At 41.1% G+C, this 6,414-nt stretch overlaps 1 long non-coding RNA gene across 1 annotated transcript; it reads right to left on the bottom strand.

The window, feature by feature from the left end:
- LOC131329980 (uncharacterized) lies at positions 1–1,466 on the bottom strand. Its single transcript, XR_009200911.1, has 2 exons — positions 1,239–1,466; positions 1–305 (listed from the first exon to the last, which is right to left on the bottom strand). It is a non-coding gene; the product is annotated as an uncharacterized LOC131329980 (long non-coding RNA).
- Positions 1,467–6,414: the final 4,948 nt, after the last annotated feature.

Below are 6,414 nucleotides of genomic sequence, written 5' to 3'. Positions count from 1 at the left end.
TTCCAAACATTTCAATTTTTTTTTTTTTTGATTAGCCACCAAGGCACCCAAAACACCACTTAAACCATACAACTCCAATTACAAAAGGAGGAACAAGTTTTCCTTCTTCCTTGTCTAAAAGACATAACAAGCATTTCTAGAGGGGAATTTAACATTTATCATTACATTCTCAAAGTCAAAAACATATACATATAGTCCAAAGATAGCTTTTAAGACCCAATAAAATATCATGCAGATCGACTCGCCAAAGCACAAAAGATATCTCCATCACCGTGTCCATCAAAGCGTATCCTTGCCTTTCGAACCTGTAAGGTAGGGGTGAGCACGACCGCCCACACATAATCTACTAGAAACTAAAAGATGCAAGTGACATGTTTGAAAATATGAATACTCATGATAGCTAGACACAACTCTTAATGAATATAATAAGCTCGAAAGGATGAAACCAAAATTCTTCAAACAAAAAAAATAAGTCAACACATTAAACTAAGTACAAGAAAGTAAGAGCACATAAAACCAAGGTCCAAGTTATCACAGTTGTGTACCAATCCTAGGCGACTGATCAGGTCCCTAATCATCCAAATTTATGGGCTACTAACCCAAAGGCCTATGGGGCACCTTATCCCGCGCGGGTTTACGGACTATACACCGACGGATAACTCATTATCCATATGCTTCCGGCCACACAACAAGCATAAAATGGCCAAGTCAAACGCCAATACATGGCTCACTAGCCCAAATGTCAAGTATCCATCTCAAATCAATTCCAATAAGTAAATACAACTTGTATCAACACAAATCTCAATCTTTACTTTCAAATCCACGAAGCACTAAACATAGATATATAAGAGTCTATACTTTTTCAACTCCACCCTAAAAAATTTCATCAATTATGTCAACAAGAGGTAATCCATATCAAATACGGAAAAAATTAATGTGCTCTTCACCAAATGCAAACAATTAATCCAAGTACCCTAAACTAGTATATCCATTATTAATCCAAATAAATATAAGCCAATATTTAGACACCACAAATTCTCTAGGCATAATATTTTCTCCACACCCAATCAAACACTAAATCCATCAATTTCAATATACAACTAAAAATATGAAATTTACACAACCACTCAAATTAGGGCTTTTCTTCCATAAATCAATTACTACTTAAATACATGAAAATAATCAATCCTCAAACACAATACTTGCATTTTTAAGATATCTAGTAGAAAAAACCCTACCTCAAAGATGAAAACCCCCAAAATGTTGAAATCCCGAAATTTGACCGATTGAAATTTTGTTCGGATAAATGCGCAGCCCTTTGTCCGTAGATCACGTTTCCTTGTTGCCTTGTTGCGAGATTCACGAACCTTGGCCTTCAATTTAGCATTTGAACCATGAGGGTTTGAGAGAGGTAAAAGAGACAGAGGAGAAGACGCAAGAAAAAGGAAAAAGAAGAAATTAGAATCAGCCGGTCTCTCTTTGATCCTTTTAAGTTTTAAGTGTAGTTATTACACTACACCCCCCCTCAACTACCTTAAGCACTTTCTCAAGTCCTAAAATTTAATAAGTAGCTACACTAATATCCCATGAGCTATAAAAATAAACGGTAACTACTCATAAAAGTCACCCACCGCGGGTCCCCCAACACTCTCGCCCTATGGCCCACGAACTCGGGCCCGCACGACCAAACATACATCTACTACACATATAAACTATCCTTTGCTCGCAAAATTATCTAATTATAATTCTACGTACCAACATCAATAAAAAATAATTTAAAAATTAAACACGGGTCTCTACAGTTCGTGTATCGAGGGGAGTAGTGGAATTGTTCTAGTCCAAGTTGATCAGTTTGTCTATCCGGTGGATTTTGTAATTCTCGATACAAATCCGACCGACTCTTCTGCTGCTTCTACTCCAGTGATTCTTGGAAGACCCTTCTTGGCCACAGCGGATGCAGTTATCAACTGTCGAAATGGACTTCTCAATATGACCTTCGGTAACATGAAGATGGAGGTCAATGTTTTTAATGTGGGTAGTCAAATGGGAGATGACGAGAACGTTAATGAAGTGAGCCTTATCGATACTCTTGTAGAAGAACACGTGGATGAGTTGTTTTACAGTGATCCTTTGGAAGTTGTTCTTACAGCCGAAGAAGTCGAATTTCTTGAGTCTTCTGAAGTGAGTTATTTGAGTTCATTGTTGAGTGAGGAAGATGAAGCTTGTGCTATAAATTCTTGGACTCCAAAGTTTGAAGAGTTTGAGGAGCTACCACCAATTGAGAAGAAGGTTCTCCCATCTAGTGTTGAGCCACCGAAATTGGAGTTGAAGCCCCTACCTGATACTTTGAAGTATGTTTTTCTTGGAGACAACAAGACTTATCCTGTGGTTATTTCCTCTTCTCTTGGGAATCTCCAAGAGATGAAGTTGATCAATTCACTAAAAGGGCACATGCAGGCTATAGGATGGACGATTGCTGATATCAAAGGGATTGATGCTACTCTTTGCTCTCACTATATTGCTTTGGAGGATAATGTCAAGCCGTCCCGCCAACCTCAACGTCGTTTGAACCCGATTATGAAGGATGTAGTTCGTGCTGAAGTTTTGAAGCTCTTGGATGTTGGAATCATTTATCCTATCGCCGATAGTAAATGGGTGAGCCCGATTCAAGTTGTACCAAAGAAATCCAGAGTTACAGTTGTGCGAAATGAGGAGAATGAGCTCGTACCTACTCGTGTTCAGATTGGATGGAGAGTTTGTATTGATTATCGGAAGCTTAACGCAAGTACCAGAAAGGATCACTTTCCCTTACCATTTATTGATCAGATCTTGGAGAGGATAGCCGGCCATGCATTCTATTGTTTCTTAGACGGTTATTCCGGTTACAATCAAATTGAAGTTGCTCTAGAGGATCAAGAGAAAACGACATTCACTTGCCCCTTCGGAACGTTCGCTTATCGTCGTATGCCTTTCGGTTTGTGCAATGCTCCGGGGACTTTTTCACGATGCATGGTGGGGATTTTTAGTGATATGGTTGAAAAGATAGTAGAGATTTTTATGGATGATTTCTCTGTTTTTGGCGATTCATTCGATTCATGCTTGGCCAACTTGGAGAAAGTTTTAACAAGGTGTGAAGAGAAAATTTTGGTTCTGAATTGGGAAAAGTGTCACTTCATGGTCACTCAAGGGATTGTCTTGGGGCTTATTATATCGTCGGATGGTATCGCGGTGGATAAGGCCAAGATCGATCTTATTTCCAATCTCCCGACTCCAAAATGCGTGAAGGATATCCATTCATTTCTCGGGCATGCAGGATTTTATCGTCGGTTCATCAAAGATTTTAGTGCTATCTCTTGACCCCTGTGCCACCTTCTTGTCAAAGACGTTCCATTTGAATGGACCCCCACGTGTGAGCAAGCTTTTGTGAAGTTGAAGGCCAGTCTTACCACTCCTCCTATTGTGCAACCACCAGATTTGAGCCTTTCGTTTGAGCTTATGTGTGATGCAAGTGACTATGCTGTAGGTGCTGTCTTGGGGCAAAGGAAGGACAAGCATCCGTATGTTATCCATTATGCAAGCAAGACTTTGAACGATGCTCAAGTGAATTACACTACCAAGGAGAAAGAGTTACTTGCGGTAGTGTTTGCTCTTGATAAATTACGGTCTTATCTTATTGGAGGCACCCCTATTGTTGTGTATACGGACCACTCTGCTCTCAAATACCTACTTACCAAGCAAGATGCCAAAGCTCGTTTGATACGATGGATTTTACTGCTCCAAGAGTTCAATTTGACTATCAAGGACAAAAAGGGTGTCGAGAATGTGGTAGCCGATCATTTATCACGGTTACAGTTCGAGGATCCTACTCCGAGTTTACCTATTGTGGACACGTTTTCGGATGAACAATTGTTTGCTGTTTCGAGTACCCCATGGTTTGCGGATATAGTAAATTATTTGGCTACGGGACTCTTACCGCCACATTGGTCTCCTCAAGAACGTCGTCGGTTCCTTCATGAAGTACGAATGTTCTCTTATGATGACCCTTATCTCTTCAAGTATTGTCAAGATCAAATAGTGCGCCGTTGTGTCCCAGATTCAGATCAACGAAGAACTCTTGAGTTTTGCCACTCAGAAGCTTGTGGAGGCCATTTCTCTTCTAAAAAGACTTCTACCAAGGTGCTACAATGTGGATTTTATTGGCCAACCTTGCATAAGGATGCTCATCACTTCTGTGTAGCTTGTGAACGTTGTCAAAAGCTTGGGAGTGTGTCTCGGAGGGACGAAATGCCATTGACTAACATTATGGTGGTTGAGATCGTTGACTGCTGGGGCATAGACTTCATGGGACCGTTCCCCGTTTCTTTCGGCAATTTGTACATTTTATTGGCGGTTGATTACGTTTCAAAATGGGTAGAAGCCATCGCAACACGGACCAATGATGCCAAGGTAGTGGTGGAGTTTCTCAAGGACAACATTTTTTCACGTTTTGGGATGTCGAGAGCAATCATAAGCGATCAAGGAACTCATTTTTGCAATCGTGTTGTTGGGGCATTAATGAAGAAGTATGGTATCACTCACAAGGTCTCCACTGCTTATCATCCTCAAACGAATGGGCAAGCCGAGTTGGCGAATAGGGAAATCAAGCACATTTTGGAAAAGACGGTGAATCCGAACCGAAAAGATTGGAGTCTTCGTTTGACCGATGCACTTTGGGCTTATCGCACAGCATACAAGACCATCTTGGGAGCTTCGCCATATCGTTTGGTTTTTGGAAAAGCATGCCATCTTCCGGTAGAGCTCGAGCACAAAGCATATTGGGCAATCAAGACACTTAATTATCGTTTACCAGCCGCCGGAGCACACAGAAAGCTCCAACTCAATGAGCTTGAAGAAATTTGGAGAGATGCTTATGACAACACCGCCATTTACAAAGCAAAAGTCAAGGCATTCCATGACAAGCGAATTCACCGGAAAGAGTTTGAGGTTGGACAGAAGGTACTCCTATACAACTCTAAGCTTCATTTGTTCCCTGGTAAACTACGTTCTTGTTGGGCTGGCCCTTATATTGTTGAACATGCTTATCCTCATGGTGCTATTGATGTTCTGAATCCAATAAATGGTAATTCTTTTAAAGTTAATGGCCAAAAGCTTAAACCATTTCTTGGAACCTTTGAGTTTGGAGAGCCGGATGAGGAGTTAATCGATCCAGTTTACACGGTTGGTTAGTTTGATTCTTAAAATTGCACGGGGAGCGCAAGCGTAACCGCTGAACTTAACTGTTTGTCGAACCCGGCCCCCGGGTAGGGGGTACCCACCATTGACTTGGGTATATGTAGCTTCGCACGCCGCTATTAAAAGAAGGATCGTGTGCCCAGCTCCGGTTCGAAGGGCAAATCATTTAATATCAGTGACATAGGGCTTTAATTAGCTTTTCTGATAGGAGTAATTCACAGTAAACCACTCACGTTTCCCAGATTTGCCCCAACGGGGGCGGTATAGATCCTTAGGTTAGGCCTTGATATTCCCGTGCTAACGCACTTGGCTCTATCTTGTTGCTTGCCTGGTTACGATCTTAGGGAACGCTGGACTTCATTGTTTGGCGGAGTCTAGTAGTGACTTTGATGCTCCGAGTTCTGATATTAAATTTGTATATACTATACATATTATTTCTTTCTTGCCTTGTTTCTCTTTTAGTTTAGTTATGCATGTTTTGTCTTGTAGTGTTGTGTTTTGTTTTGTTCTGTGTTTGCATCGAATAAAATCTTGGAGATACATCACTTGCAAAAGATTTCATCAATGTGTTAGTGTAAAAAGGGCTTTCATTAGTTCTTCTTGGTAATAGTTTATCGTTAATGATCCATGCTCTTCGCGATTGCCCCTAATCGGAGGCAACTTAGGTCTGTGAGTGAGGTTTGATATTGCCTAGAGTGCACGCTAGGTTATATTGCATCTTGCTTTGTTTTGATCCTAGGGGACGCTGAACTTAGTTGTTTGGTGAGGTCAAGCGATAGATTTTATTACGGGCGCTAGCATAACAAATGTTCAACGGTCTAGTATAGCCACCCATTTCTTACCTCAACGGTAAGAGATGGGAAGAAAAGTATGACTCGTGTTATCGCGTGATGATCGGGTGGTGCATTTCATTCTGTTTTTCATGTTTTCATTTGTTCTTTGCATTGTCTTTATGTTCTATCTTTTAGTTTTTATTTGGTTTGAAGCCGGATAACATGGGCCGGTGGTTCTAATGTCAATTGTTTTGTGGAAGGTCATTCTCTTAAGTCTTCTGCAGAGTTTATATGCTACCACACCAGCCTTGGTGGATTGGGTCTAAAGCCGGAGTGAGTGAGGCGTTCAGGAGCCCTAAGCATGGGTGCGGCTTAGAGCCGCGGTTGTTAGTCTGATAAAGCTTTGGAT

This window comes from Rhododendron vialii, chromosome 6a (genome assembly GCF_030253575.1).
Source record: "Rhododendron vialii isolate Sample 1 chromosome 6a, ASM3025357v1".
Taxonomy (NCBI): domain Eukaryota; kingdom Viridiplantae; phylum Streptophyta; class Magnoliopsida; order Ericales; family Ericaceae; genus Rhododendron; species Rhododendron vialii.
Note: the sequence above shows the minus strand (reverse complement) of the source record. Positions and strands in the feature narration are given on the sequence as shown.